We start from the raw sequence: 16,170 nt of genomic DNA, 5'->3' as shown, positions 1-16,170 counted from the left end.
GAGGTGTGAATTTGAATCGTTAAAATGTATTGTTTTACCCTGAAGAATTTCCCTCCCCGCCATCGCTTCTAGCAGGATCGCATGTGTCTCTCCAGGTGGCTTGGAGGGGAAGGATGCCAGAGTTTACCCAGGTCTCCTCTTGAGTGACAGGTTTACTGACCCTGTCGTAGCAGAATGACAGCTTTGATGTCCCCGTTGATTAACACAGCAGCACAAAGTGAACCACGCTCACTGTCACACAGGGACACTTGTGAATGCCTCCTCAGTTTTCAGCATGGCACCTGCTCAGCTTACCAGAATCTGTGTCAGTTGACTAAGCCGTTTTGCATAACGCTGTCAGAGGCCACACTTGGGCTGAATAATACTATCAGAGGATGAGGTTGACATATGTACATTATGTCCCCAATGTATCAAGAATATGTTGCAAATAGGATTTCAGCTCACAATCCCTTTATGGCCCAGAAACGGCGAATGTTTATTACTCTATATTCTATATTCTACACGCCATAGTTTATATTCCACATTCTATATTCAGGGTTCCTACGGTCAAGAAAAACCTGGAAAAGTCATGGAATTGTTAAATGTTTAGTTTCCAGGCGTGGAAAAGTGCTTGAAAAAAGTTTGGAGGGGAAGCAGGCGGGATAATGCACTATGCCAGGGAAGTGTAGATTTAACTGATTTAATAGAAAAGTACATGCCATGGGTTAAAACAGACAAATACCTCAATCAAACTATTGTCGCATTCATTTGTGTAATTTAAGGTATACTGTATGCTTTGAAATTCTCATTATTGGCTTAAATACTACATTTTGTAACTTTTTCATGTATTCACAGAGATCTCTCAAAATGTTTGGTCATGGACATTTTTTAGTTAGTTTAAAGTTATTGAAAAGTCATGAAAATCCATTGGTCAAAATGTGTATGAACCCTGTACTATGATACATGTATAGAAGTGTCCTAAATAATAAGTGCCTAGAAGTGTCTGGCTCATTCTGATTGGTCGGGACATTTCTAAGCATTTTGCTACTATAAGTGCCTTTAAGTGTCCCAAGTATTGCACTTCCGTAACCACTAGTGTGGGACATTTCTATCCATTTTGCTTTAATGTAAAGTGCCTACAAGTGTCCCACGTATTGTACTTCTCTAACACCAAGAGTGGGACACTTCTAGGCATTTTGCCTCAGTGATAAGTGCATAGAAGTGTCTGGCTCTTTCTGATTGTTCGGGACATTTCTAGGCATTTTGCCTCAATGATAGGCGCCAAGAAGTGTCTGGCTCATTCTGACTGGTCGGGACTTTTCTAGGCATTTTGCCTCAATGATAAGTATATTCTATATTCCATATTTGATAACCCCTATTCTTTAATAAATCGTATGTTCTACATTATACATATTTTCTCTTTTGCAATGTTTTACTGCAGTTTTTTATATTTTATCTCAGTAACAGTCTCCAATGCAACAAAGTAACAGACAGGATGGTTTTAATTAAAAAGAAACATAGATAACCTATAAAGGCATGAAGGCCCAACAGTCCTCTTATGAAATCAACTAAAAATTCAGTGGATTCCCCTAAACATGCCTGATTTCTTTGTATGTAGATTCAACTACAAACATGTAGTTTGCACATAAGTGTAATAGTACATGATAATGTAGTAACATGAGAATTGACCCTTTTGGGAGCTGCAGGAACTACATCTTCAAATTCTATTTCAATTTGAGTGGTTTTCATTGTTCTGTTGCATTATCACTTTGTAATGGTTTTACAGACTGCACACATTCACATGCGCGCGCCCGCGCGCACACTTACATCAGCACAAGCACACCAATCTTAATTCTTAATTTTTCCTTAAAACAAAATCACTCAAAAAACACTAGAGTTAACAGTATCTTCTCTCACCCGGGATGTAGGAAAATAATGACAAGTGGAAATAAACATAACAATAATAATGTCTGTGACCACAGAAGTATGAGGGAGACGGGAGGGGTTGAAAAGAAAATTAATATTTGAGCACAAACTTCTCTCCTCCCGTTATCTGATGCAAAGCTGGTGCTCAAGTCGTTCTTTTCATTTATCTGAGAGAATCTCTGCTGTGACCTTCTGACCCTCAGCTCATAACAACCAAATCTCCACATTTGTTATGTTGGTGTGAGCGCTCCTCTTTGTGACTTACAATCGATGGAAACACAACTATCTGTCGTGTTTGTACACAAACAGTTAGGGAGACTGAAGCAGGTGTTGTCCCTTTACACAGGGACCTGTGTGTGTCAGGTAGAGCGGGGTGACGCCGCATCCATCCATGGAGAAACAGTTAGGGAGACTGAAGCAGGTGTTGTCCCTTTACACAGGGACCTGTGTGTGTCAGGTAGAGCGGGGTGACGCCGCATCCATCCATGGAGGACATACCGTACAGTGTCGTGTTTGTCTACATCCGGCGTGTTTGTGTTTCTTACCGCAGGGATCAGAGAGGAAATACGTTTAAGACTACACTTGAAACAAGTCCACGACAACCAGAAGAAACCACACTGGTAAAAACACTTGTCTCATGCAGGCAAGTCGGGGCCAGCTGTCCAAACACAAGAGATGTGAATTCAATAACTGAGGAACTTGGGATCCGCACATTCATTTAGAGGGAGTTCTGCTGTATTATTACGTCTTAGCATTCATAAAATCAGGTATTTCTACTTTATTATTTACTTGTTATTCCCAAAAAAATGTTTGGATATTTCTCCCACGAGGCCTTAAATACAGCTCTCTGCTCAAAACTGTGGAGATTTGAGGTTTAGCTTCTGCATTGCCCCATTAGCCAGAATAGACCAGTATTATTCACAGGAAAATGATTGCATTACAAGTCAAACTTTTAACAATTATGTTTTCTCTCTCTCTCTCAAACTTACATTGCAAATTAACATTTATCTTTAAATGTTGTATATCTGTTGCATGAGCGTGTGCACTTTCAAACAAATTGAGTGGCCGATCGGGGGAGGTCATGCAGAGTTCATTACTGCAGCAGGAGACTGGGACTTATTTTTTTACATGAGCCCGCCTGCGCTCTCCTGCAGGTGCAGCCGGTTTGCGATGCATGTTTTCAATGTGGTGCAGCTTCATTAATTGAAGGGGACTGTTGAGCCTTGGCAGCGGAACATGCTCATGGTAAATTCTAGTTTGTGTAAGTTATTAAATAAAGCCAAGTATTTAAGCTATAGACATGATTGAGAACCCAAAGAGTCTGCAGCCATGCTTGCAGCTCTGTGAGGATGTGCTTCCAATAGATATAGTGGATAAAGTGTTCAGTTTACCATGTCATCATTTACTAAGTAGCATAATGCTGAGCAGAATAAAAAAATGTGTTTCAGGAATCATCTGTTAAAGTGACTGTTGAGACATTTTCCTTAAAACCACCAAAGGGAAAGTGGTGGAAGGAGAGAGAGGAGATGTTAGGGGCAGACAAGGATATATCATCTGGGGACCATGAATGCTTCTGTAAAAACATTTTGCCACTGCATTTAGATGTTAAGATATTTTACGGAATAGCTAAATGAAAATAACGTAACCTGTTGGTGGCTCATGACAAAAAATCTAATGTCAATCCATCCGATATGGTTGATAGAGACAAAGATTAAGCTTGGACCAAAATATAGAATTGACTAACACCATGACTATTTCGATCCATAAAGCCAAACAACCAGCATGAACTCAAAACACATGACACGATAGTGATCAGTAACTAATTTGTCGTCACTGACAAGTTCACATCATCAATTAACCGACCAAGGTCCAGATTGAGCAGAGATCTACAGGCAAACCTTCAAAGCACAATATCGTACAAAAGAACTTTTAAAAATGTTTTTTAACATACGTCGAGTTGTCTGAACACAGCAAAGTAGAAAACAAAGCATTAGCGCAAGTAATCTTGTAATGTAAAAATTGTTCCAGGACAATTACAAGCCAAATCAGAGAAGGATTTTTTGAAGCATTTATCCTAGATTATGATTCTGTTACCTCGTTGGGCCTCTGTGTTTCAGCTCCCTGCCGGAATGGCAAAGACTTCTCCTTCAGGGAATTCCTCCCACAGAGAGGAATAATGCTCAGGATACTCTGTGTCCTACAGAGTGTGCATGTGTGCGGGCGTGTGTGTGTCTTTGATGGTAAAAGAGAGGCATGGGCAGGTGGCCCAGCCATGTGTTTGTGTGAGTAGGAGAGGGGACACTTTGTGAACTTCTTCTGTAAAAACTTTCTCAGATGATTGAAGTCTGCAGAGAATAACAAACAGCGTCCTCTTGGTATGACAGATGTCTCCTCCTGATAAAAGCTTCAGAAACTCCCTGATTACTTGAGCTTGAGCTGCATTACGCAACATGTACAGTTGCTTACAATATGGCAGGGGGGGCTGTTTTGCTAATGTTCATCTTAAATCTTCTATTACATGAAATGGGACGTTCTCCTAATTGATTTTATATAAATCGATTTAATCTGTCTTGATCTTGATGACAGCTGCAGCCGATGTAACTTCTATCCATTAGTGAAGAGTGTAAGAAAACCTCCAGGAAAAGTGATCGCTGTCAACGATTGTCAACTACTGGGGATTGTGGAAGTGGCACTTTCTGTGTATTTGATTCTTTATCTATGTTAGGTTGTGATCAAATGTGAGTAATGTGTTCTTTTTAACTCTTATCATTTCTATCAAAGCGGTTATGTTTTCATTTAATGTGCTGGTCAGCAGGGTTATGCAAAAACTACAGGATGGTTTACCGTGAAAGTTGGTGGAATACTGTGGGTCAGGGGAGAACCTATTCAATTTTAGTCTTTCCTTAAGACCTTTTTTGACCATTCTAATGATTTAATTGTCGTTTGTTTGTTTGTTAGCAAGATTACGCCAAAACTACTGGATTGATTTCCAGGGGTAGAACATGCACCAAGGAAAAAGCCATTACATTTTTTTTTCTCAAGATGGTGTTAGCCTTGGTGGAGGAATGCCCTTTCGAAATGCACCTCTAGTTTGACTTAATTTGATTGTATAGTGACTAAAGTGACAATAAAAACTTTTAATTCAAACTGAAAGCTCAACTTAAAGGAATGAAGAAAAGAATCCTACTTCCATTTTTGCAATTCTGAAACTCAAAAGTTTCATTCAATTTAAGGCTACGTTTGAATTAGTTGATTTAAAAAGAATTGCGTTAGAATGCAATGAAATATTCTATCCTCTAGTGAAGCCACTGCTGACGTTTTCGGGTTAAAAAAACAAAACAATTGGTTAAAAGACTGTTAGGACATATATGTTGATGATGTAGATATATATATATATTCCTCTCTTCCTTATTGGTTATAATTTAAAAACACCTGATGGACTGAGCTGGTGCGTAGTTTTCTGTAACACCTACATGGTGACTCATGCGTGCGGCCCCCCCCCCGGGACACCACGTCCAGTATTGTCAGTGTTAACCGATGTTCACACAGCATGAATATGAGTCACCAGCACTCTCGATTCACAGGGCATTACCAAACTGCCTATAGTGTGACATAAAGCCCCAGCTCACTCAAACCGTCAGGCCTGTTGCGTAACCACCTAACTTCGACAACATGGCTGCATTACCTGCTCGTCCGTGAGTGGACCATGCTGCTTTGCATAATCACACAGTGTGACCGGCATCTCTTCCACAAGTGGAGGATTCACTGTGAGATCGACCTTAATTGAGTCTGATTACAGCCTCATCCAGCAGGGCTCAGCGAAACCAACTGAATGGGTTTGGTGGTCTGTGATGAGATCTTTTCTTCCTGTTCCCTGCTAATGATGTGCACGTCGGGGCTGTGGGGCTGCAGAGGGCGGACAGGAGGCAGCGCAGCTCTGTAGATGTGAGGTCATCTGTATTCAAAACTAGAAGGTTACTCCGAGAGCATACACCTCCGCCAAGGCCCTACAGTCCTCTCATCAAATAGCATTAAAATTCAAAAGATCCGGATTTTTATTTGGATCTGAACAGTCCCCGCAACATGACAGATGTTTTAATCAAGATCCATACATGATTCTCTGAGAAATCAAGGAAAATGTGGAATGAAATGTGGAATGAAATGCTCTTCTCTCTCACCTCTTTGGCGGTGTTGGAAACATTGGATTGCTAAAGTGAAGATTTCCCAGATTTTTGGTACAGGACAGTAACAGCCTCTGGAAAAATATAGGATATTTGAACAGATTGAAAATAATTGGCCTTTTTTTAATTCTTTCTTTTAGGTCTTTGATACGACTAAATCCACTTATGTATTTGCGAAGTCAGAGGTATTGAGCTTCACTCTGGTTTGCATGACCTCCCAGAAGTCACAGGCCCCCATTGTTTTCAAATACCCATTCAAAGCTGTTCAGAGGGCCGGACTGCTCTGATGATATAATACCTCAGGTTCAATTGTGCTCGAAGTGCAGTTGACTTGCAGCTTTCTTTTTCCAGGAATGTGCAGTAGTACATTCTTCTGGTGAGAGTAATCAAAGATTTAAACTATTTTAGATCGATAAATGATCAGATTTCAACCTGCGCCTAGGAAAGCGAACACTCTGTAGCTTGCTCAAGAAACAAACACCTTATAGCTGTGTCTTGATTCCGGGGTTTGCATCCCCCAGAAGACATATTACATCCCAGCGGGGAAACCGGGCAGTCCCATATCAAAGGGTCCTTCAACTTCAAATTCACTTCCACTCAACTGAACAGGTAAGTACAGGAGGTAAAAGTGGCATTCAAACGTTTGTCTTATGTCCAACTTCAGCCTGTTGCTAGGCAACAGCAACAAGGGTTGGACGAGCTGCTGACACTGATCACGGAAAGCCTCTGTGGACCAGACCATCTCCTTTCAGTTTGGCCTTCTGATCACAGAAAGCCAGTGTGGACCAGACCATCTCCTTTCGGTTTGGCCTTCTGATCACGGAAAGCCAGTGTGGACCAGACCATCTCCTTTCGGTTTGGCCTTCTGATCACTTAAAGCCTCTGTGGACCAGACCATCTCCTTTCGGTTTTGCCTTCTGATCACGGAAAGCCTCTATGGACCAGACCATCTCCTTTCGGTTTGGCCTTCTGATCACAGAAAGCCAGTGTGGACCAGACCATCTCCTTTCGGTTCGGCCTTCTGATCACGGAAAGCCTCTGTGGACCAGACCATCTCCTTTCGGTTTGGCCTTCTGATCACGGAAAGCCTCTATGGACCAGACCATCTCCTTTCGGTTTGGCCTTCTGATCACAGAAAGCCAGTGTGGACCAGACCATCTCCTTTCGGTTCGGCCTTCTGATCACGGAAAGCCTCTGTGGACCAGACCATCTCCTTTCGGTTCGGCCTTCTGATCACAGAAAGCCTCTTTGGACCAGACCATCTCCTTTCAGTTCGGCCCTCTGAGTTTAGGTGGCCCACGAAGGCTGTGTCCTTTGGAGGACGAGGTCTACCCAGCCCCTGAATTGGTACAAAGCTCTTGTGTATCCTTTGGAAAACACAGACCATCTTCTGTAACTTGCTGAAGAGTAAAAATATTGAAGTAGATGGTTTAAATGAATACTGGGGGTCTGCTAGGGCTTTTATTATTATTATTAGGGCCCGAGCAGCGAAATCGGTGTGAGGCCCTATTGTTTTTGTAATTGTTATTATTATATTTGCATATGTCTCATATATGAACATCTATGCATATGACATGTGGTAAGGATTTCGGTCATAACTACTATTACTACTATTGATTACTGTATATTCTATATTGTGCCTTCCTGTTCTGTGTTTGCTAAAATTTCTTAAGTTTATGACTTGCTTTTGTGTCTTAATTTTGAAATGAGTGTCCTAACCGGTTAAACTAGCCGGTTAACAGATGGTGAACACAGACCAGAGAAGGGGCCTTTCATTGAATGCTGCTGCAGACCTGTGCTACACCCAGTTTCTATGGATACACCTTGCAGTGCACGTGCTCCTGGCAGGCGTGAAGTCATCTGGAGCACTTCACACATGAATCACCACTTTGAAACTGACAGAGGTGAGGCTCATGCACACCATTAAAAGAAAAGGGAAAAGGGGGAGCTTTTCGCAGCTGAGTGAATATACTCTACCTCCAAAACCAGATGTCCCTCTGTCCTCGTCATTAGTTGATATGATGGCGGCTTAAATTAGCACACCGGCATGTTATCAACAACCAGGGGCCTGTGAATCAAAAGACAGATTGAAGCACACGGCTTCTTTCTGCCTTTGAACTGCATCTGTTGAGCTCCTCCACTGACCTGTGGCGTGCTCAAGCCACTTTCTCAGCATCTCTGGCCCTCTCTCCTCTCTGGGTAGCCATTCCCCACTGGCTCAGCCTCAGAGAAGATTCTGAGTTTATGGTTAAGCCAGAGGTTGAAGGTCCTCCTGCTTTCCACAAGGTCAGGTTTGCTGTGACAGCTTTAAAGGAAACTGTGGTTGGGAGGCCAATGCTTGTGTGTGTGTGTGTGTGACTATCTTATCCCTAAGAATATATAGGCCTACAGTACTGTAGGTGTGTGCGTGCGTGCGTGCGTGCGTGCGTGTCTTCCTTGGTGAACATGAGCTGCAGGAGAGAGAGACAAATGACGATACCAGGGGCGGTGTGACATCACAATGCTGATGACCTAGAAATAGAGCGTGTATATCCTGTGTGCGTAAGCACGTTAAGAAGAATTGGAAAAGCTTTCTTAAAGATATATTTTTGATATTTCTTATGCTTCTTTTATCTTTTTCTTTTGCTATTTATTTCAAAGGATGCGTCCTTAGTTCTCCTGCCTCTGATTCGAGATTTCTTGATGCTTTGTATTCTTGTTTTTGGCTGTTGTCCTATTAAGGTGCTGTATGACTGTAATATTATTATTATTATTTGTGGAGACAATTGTGCACGATGGTGAGTATGAGTGCGTGTGTGGTCTCCTCACATTCATTCAGTCTCTTTGTCTCATAACGCACGCACATACGACGGCGAATCCATAAACACGATGAGACACGCCGCACCATCAACCAGGCATCACACACGACACTTTAACAAACCGATCGCACCAATCCACCATTTCAACGCGATTAACGAAGGCGCGTGTCAGATACAGAGGGCTCTCTTGTGCCCCGCGCGCCAACGAACACACCAACAGTAATTTGATTGGGGGGGGGTCGCCGCGTGTGCGTCCGTGTGTGCGTGCGTGTGTGCGCGACGGTAGGCGGAACCCGGTCGCTCTTACTGTTTTTTTCAAAACATCCCACTTCACGGGAGATTACGAGGACGATTCAGTCCGTCAGCGGAGGGAACGCACGACATTGAACCCGTGCGCAGGGAAGGAGGACGGACGCATAGTGGGGCAGAGGCAGGACGACGGCAGCCGAGCACCGAGCGCAGGAACCAAGAGTGTGTGTGTGTGTGTGTGCGTGTGGAGATATTTGGAGTTGGAGGAGGACGTTGGTACTTTTTATGGTAAGACACCGACTCGCAGCTGTCTGTATGTCACCGTGCACCCTCATGTGCAGCCCCGGAGCATGTGCATGTTTTAACACTGAGAAATCCGATGGTATAGTTGAGGGCGCTCTTTGTGCGTGCAGCATCAGTATGCTCACCATGTGCAAAACCTTTCGCGTTTGCCATTGAAACTCAGCTCGAGATATTCTGTCCCTCAGGTTGTGTGATTCGTGCAACACGCACGGTCCCTGGCGCAGCTGTCGAGAGGTGACATTCCAAACGTGCACAGAGATTTCAGTTTGATAGATCACACAGATTCCTCACGTCCTTTCTTGGGCTTTGGGAGCAACAGATAGATGTTTGCGCTGCACCTCGGAGGATCGCTGAGTGACACCGTCTGATTAAAACTGCAGGATCGTGGTGGAGTGTGGCTTAGTGGGATCAAACTTGACCACTGGAGGGATCATGACCCTGTGGATTCCTGAACACTGAACGCTGAGAGCCCAAACCAGCTCTACACTGAACAGTCTTCACTGCATTTAGGATGTTTCAGGCGTAGTCATGTCTGTGAGATACATTGATGCTTAGATTATGCATATTCTCTATATCCTACATCTTACATTTCGGATGGCTTGTCATTTTTAAAAGGTTGCCTGTGTACGATTTAGGTTAAATGGATCCATTGGCAGAAATAGTAAAACTGGACCAGTTAAACACCTTTTGAGTTGTTATGTCAATTGAGGGCTACCACAGGTTCTCTTTCATGTTTGGGTGAGGGGTGTTCAGATGCAACATGCAGCTTCACCACTAGATCAACTCTAAACTCTACACACTGAACCTTTAAGTCGTGCTGCATGGCGAAGCATCCACAGCTGGTCTCAGCTCAGCGAAGCAGGTGCCATCTGATCTTCATGTTTGGTCTTGCTGATAGTCTGAGGGACATTTGCCAACAGACGGATTGCCAACTCTGAAATCCTAAATTACACTCATCTATATCTGGTCTTTATCTGATGTTGTTGGCAGATAATAATGCTTCTCCTTATACCAATTGATGTCCAATTAGTTTGAGTAGGATGCATAGGTCGACATTCAACAGATACATACTCCCAAAATGTCCTCGCATCTCTCCGAGTCCCCCGCAGCACTGATTCCCTCCTCCAAGATGAGTCACGTCAAGAGCTGGTGGGCAGAAGGGGAGACTGTGACCGCTGCACTTGACAGGCTGGAGCAGACGCGAGCTCCTGTCGGCCCCCGCTTGGCCTCTACTGTTAGAATGGACTGCCTCCCCCCCTCTCTCTCCGACTGGTCACTGGCCCACGTGCCGCCTCGCTCTCATACCCCGTCCCAGGACGAAATCACAGTGGGAGCAGACTGATCCAGCCTCAGCCGGTTTTCTGCGTGCTGTGTGATTAATCCCTGCACTTGTGTGTTTCGCGTTGTATTGAGATAGAACAAGCATGTGCAAATACAGTGTCTGTACACAGCTCATCAATTGGAATGGAGAGTGAAAGGACAGTGGGATATAAATGTCATCACTGTTTAGATTGGTCGGAGTATCGATTGACAGCAAAAGTGGGAAAGAGTGAGGAGTGCCATGAATTAAAGGTCGCAGCCCTCATTTAGTATAAATGCTTCTCTGTTCCAACAGGTAAATTGATAACACCACAGCAACACATCTCAGCCTGTAGCTATCAAATAGTCGCCTTTAAAACTCCTGTCAAGATTTGTTTTCTTCCTTTTTTTGGGTGGATGAGAAATGTCATCTTCTTTCCTTCACTTTGGGATCAGAGATTCACTGAGTTCCTATTTAAGTGGATCAAAGCCGTGTGTCTTGGTTTACACCTGCAGGAATGAAAAGGAAAACATGAAGGGCATGTTCAGTCTCATGAATACAATGCGGTTCGCTGGGAGAATAAAGCAACACCACGCTGTGACTTTGTTGACGGTACTAAACCAGGAAAGGACACAAGCCCCGGTCTGACCTCGGGGTATTGCAGGGGTTGGATTTTGGTCTTTTAAAATGTAAACTGAAGTGTTTGCTTAACCTCGTTCCCTCTCTGGAGTTACAAAAAGACAATGCCCTTTATTTACAGAGTCATAAATACAAAGTTTGGGATGATGTGATGTGTTTTGGGTGCATGTGCACTGCAGCTTCAGCTCGCATTTCAGACAATATCTGTTATAGGAGGAACTTCCTCTCTCAATGTACGCGTCGTGGAGGGTGCTATCAATTTGTATTCCAAAATGAATGGAGGCTTACGGAGCAGTAGCCCCCAATACGTTATGTTTGAAACAACTTTATGTTTTTTTAAATAACGCATGGGAACAATATAGATATAAATTCAGTATATTGGATACCTTTCTGTAAATATTTGTCATCCTACGCACAACTTGACACTTAATGCCATTTGCCAGTTCCTTCTTCTTCAGGTACTTGAGTTTTTGCTCATCACATTGCAGCACCTTCTTAGTGCAGTCTGGTTTAATGAAGGACCTGTGGTGTCTGAGGGCGTACAGAGGGGTCATACAAACTCCAGCTAGTAGAAGGTCATACCACTTAGGAGGAATGCAAGCCTATTGGTTAGATGAGCTCTGGGAGAAAAGTATCATACCCTGAACAGTATGCTGTCTAGTAATCAGCAGTAGGTTGAGAAGAGAGTGAAATCCTTTATGTCTTATGGGAACTGCTGTGGGATTAATTGAATTTTTACGCAGGCTGAAATCCTTGTCCTATGTTATCTGGGAAAGACAACTATTGCAATGTAAAATGTTGCAATACTCTCTGTTTTTTTGATGACTGATTAATACAAAGCAGCGTCGACATATACAGTTTGACGTAGAGGAGGTTTAACATATATAAATAATAAATATAAATAAATATGAAAACAAATATCACAGCAAACTAGAAATTGTTATGTGTGGCCCGGTGTTTATTTATAATCCAGACATGTCAGTACAAATTCTGATGGCAAAATAACAGGCTGTGTGAAAAAGCACTCACTATTTAGTAGCTATTTTGTTGTACTGTCCGAATGTATAGTGACATTTCTTGTACTCATATGCTGGACTCATTGTCTCCCACAATGCATCTTGAAAAGTAGTGCCCAACAGATCACTAGCTGAGCAATACATACCATCATGCATTGTGCTCAGGCGGAGAGGAGAGATAGGCTGCAGAAACACCCAGACCTGCCGTGATCTTGTTGTTCTCGTATGTCCTGCAATCCACTGTTGCATGTTTGAAATTGTCATGCTGACTTCTCACGTGGGCTCACTGAGACATTTTCAAGACAAAAATTCTGGAAAATGTCCAGTGCAACTTGGAAAACTTACGTTCTCACATTCAGCCTCTCTGAAATGTTTCAGGAGAAGCGTCCAGACTTCAGTGCTTGTCCGAGAGCAGCTTTGGTGACACTTGAGCAGGACAGACTGGAGAAAGTCTCTTAGGCCACCTCATGCCAAGTCAGAATACATTGCTTCTGATCTTCATGGAGAGCTGTATTTCTGCTCATTATCCATCACTGGCCTATTGTACTCAGTGCAATTCTTAGTTGTATGAGGGATTTTTTACTTAAGCCCTACATTGATCTGCTTATAGTGGGTGCCTGCTGTGCTCTGGAGTTCTGTCAGTGGATTGGGGATTTGGGCTTGTGTGGTGCTGTGGTATGTGACAGAGTCAGCAGAGCAGCATCCACCATGGTGGTCACACACTGCGTGAGTTGTACTTCAGGCTGAATGAATGCATTCGCCCCGATGATGCTCTCTTTCTTTTTCTCTGCTGCCATGTGATGAGGAGGAAACAGGAGGGAGTCTGGAGGTCGATGCCAGGAGAGGCTGGTCCTTTGTTGTGGGGCACATGATGGAGAGAGGACAGAGCTGGCTTTGAACAGTGGACTGTATGGGTGGACGAGCAGTTAGCTGATTGAACTCTGTACTATTGTTCAAACTAGTGTACAACTTGCGTAGTTTCCTCAAATTTTTGAAATCAATGCATTGTTTAAGTCATTTTAATGAACAATAATGTGAATATTTATTTTCTGCTTTTCTCACTTAAAAGTAAAAGTTTTGATGGTTTGAACTGTTAGAAAAAGGACACCTGCCCCTGATTATGTGATGTTCTGTAGTTTCGGTCCTTTCCATTAAAGTTACGTCAGTAGTGGATTTCAAGGAAGGAAAGTGCTGGTGTGTGTGTTGCTGTGTTCCTGTGCTGTGTTTGACATCACTGTGCGAGATCAGACAAGATTTTATTCAGTTTGAAGAATGTCAGCATTAGGTTAATATCCATGTCAGCCCTCATAATCCTGACTTGTTTCATAGTTATGTCCCAATGATGTCTATCAAATCTTATCAAGCAATGTAGTTATATACTATTTCATCTCTGTCTCAGTACTTTATACAAATATATGTATTTAGAAAATAGGCGTTTGTTAGTGTTGTTTTTATACTTTAATTATTTATCTTTCTGGCTTTGACCTTTCAGACATGATTCCCATCTGCAAATGGCAGCACCCAATCTGCTGTCTTTTACTTTGTTTTACCAGTTTCCAGTGTATATAAAATATGTGATGCAGTCAGCATTGCTTGTTAACAGTTCATTTGCAGTCTGTAGCATTGCACAGTGTCACTGTGTTGTGCACAGGGGTGATGAAGGCAGCTCATGAGCCACGGAGCCACATAATTTGTTATGAATATGCAGCAAGTCACTGAAACAGGTGTGGAGCTGTACAGCATCCAAAAAAGAATCTGTCCACTGTTTGAAGCAGCTCCTCATAAGAGCATCAGTGCACTTTGCATCCTTGCTGTAAAAAAGATTAGTATCCATGCTTGTGGCTTCATGAATTCGATTGAATGTTTCTATTTCTGATAGTATCTCAAGTAAACAAGTGATTCAAATCTATTACCTTCTCAAATACCCTAATTATATCCCTACCCTAATTATACTGTAAGTGCATGCTGCACCTGGATAAGCGTGAGTCAGATGTTGTGCATCAAACGTGCACGGCCGCCTGTGGACGAGGCAGATGCTGATGCAGTTAATGGAAGGGCTGTGCAAACGAGAGGAAGTCTGCTTGATTTAAAAACCCTCGGTGTATTCAATTAAAAAACAACATAAACCGAATCAACCAAATTTATAAAATATATAAATAGAGAACATGAACAGACAGCAGAGGAGTCGTAGTAATAATAAACCAGTTTTTGAGCGCCACACAAACAGGGGATGGAAAGTTTTGACTTTTTTAACTTGAACTGTCAACCGTTGCTACCAGGACGTCCTCTGAATCGTTTACTCTGCCTGCATCAACATCACTTGTTCCACCTTTTGCTTTCGATTACACTGGTAACACAATCCGAATGATAACATAAACAATCAAGTGAGAAGTTACTGAGGAGAAAGTGAGGATAACAATCAGGAAGGACTTCATTATTTGTTCATCATTATTGATTAGTCCTGTATTATATTTAACTGAGGACCATATTGGATAATGGTGCATTACTAGAGAACCAACTGGAAGATACCATATAATTTAAATAGATAATGAGTAGTTCATAATTATCTTTTTCATGTGTTTGAATTTGACCTTAAATATCATATTGATAACCTCATGATATTACCAATTACTAAGGGCGTATGGAGGGTCTTTTTGGGCTTGGATGATTCTATACAGTTGTTGTTGCCGTGGAGACAAACATAGTCAGCCGTTCTGGGGTGCGCCCCCCCACTCACCTCGGGAGCCCGGGCAATTGCCTCTTGTTTTGTCATCTGAAGCCACTGCTTTTTTTATTTTGATATGGAATGGATGAAATGAAGTGAAACAGAGGATCAGATGTGTGTCTTCAAATTCAGCAGAACATTGTTGGGGTTCATCCAATCTGGGAGCTTAACCCGAGACCTGACCTTCTTCCACACTCACCCCTGTATCATCTCAAACAGCCTGGGTGATACAAACTGTGTGACACATGGAAAACCAATCAACCAGTTTAATGAGACCAACTCTTGAACTGTTAAAATCCTAAACAAATCTATATGAAAACCCATCTAAAAACCTCCATTATACTTTCTGGAATGGTCCTAAATATATTGGGAAAAGTAAATAATCAGCGACCCTGTCAATAAGAGTTTTTTAAAATCAGGTCTGACTCACTGAGCACTCACATGTATTCTCAAATGTATGTGTTGACTGACTGCACATGAATGTGATTTGATTGGCTTCCATACTGAGTATTTGCTTAGACACAATTTGATTGGCTGGTGCAGTGGAAGCAACCACTAAGCAGTGTGTCAGAACATGAGGTGACCCAGTTCAAATGCATACAAGTTAGTGCTCGATTCTATGTGGCACATCATAAGGTTTTATGTGATGATGTTGTGAAGCCAGATAATCATTACAGTTACACACTGTCATTCCCTGGCCACTACAGTTGGCTACTTGTACCAGTCAGCATCCATTTGTAAAGATATGGGTTATCAAATGATCTGAGGAGATTTAAAGTCAAAACATTTTCAATCTTTTTTACCGCTGCATTGATTGTACAGAATAATCCAGATTAGATCCTCGGCCTGTAACACCTGACTCTCTGTGCGATAATACCTCCCACCTGATGGTGGATATTTAAACTGCTCTGCCGAGCACAGACCACCTCCTGCGCCACGTTAGAGTCTCTGACGTGTGCATCTCACAGCAGCTTATAGGAACCTTGAGATGAGGAGCATCTCAGAAGCTGAAATTAATCTCCTGTTTTTTCAATGTCGGCTGATTCTCAGGGCC

General features: G+C 42.6%; 1 protein-coding gene across 2 annotated transcripts in view; it reads left to right on the top strand.

Moving 5' to 3' along the window:
* The first annotated feature begins 9,180 nt into the window (after nucleotides 1-9,180).
* LOC133966158 (sodium-coupled neutral amino acid transporter 3-like) overlaps nucleotides 9,181-16,170 on the top strand; it is a 32,964-nt gene continuing 25,974 nt past the window's right edge. The window contains exon 1 of one of the 2 annotated variants that reach the window (XM_062400942.1): nucleotides 9,181-9,421. The gene's annotated coding sequence lies outside the window, so the exon portion shown is untranslated. The remainder of the gene's footprint in view (nucleotides 9,422-16,170) is intronic. The other variant, XM_062400949.1, reaches the window with a different exon arrangement.

This window comes from Platichthys flesus, chromosome 2 (genome assembly GCF_949316205.1).
Source record: "Platichthys flesus chromosome 2, fPlaFle2.1, whole genome shotgun sequence".
NCBI lineage: Eukaryota > Metazoa > Chordata > Actinopteri > Pleuronectiformes > Pleuronectidae > Platichthys > Platichthys flesus.
The sequence above is the reverse complement of the archived record's forward strand: the minus strand, read 5'-3'. Positions and strand labels throughout refer to the sequence as shown.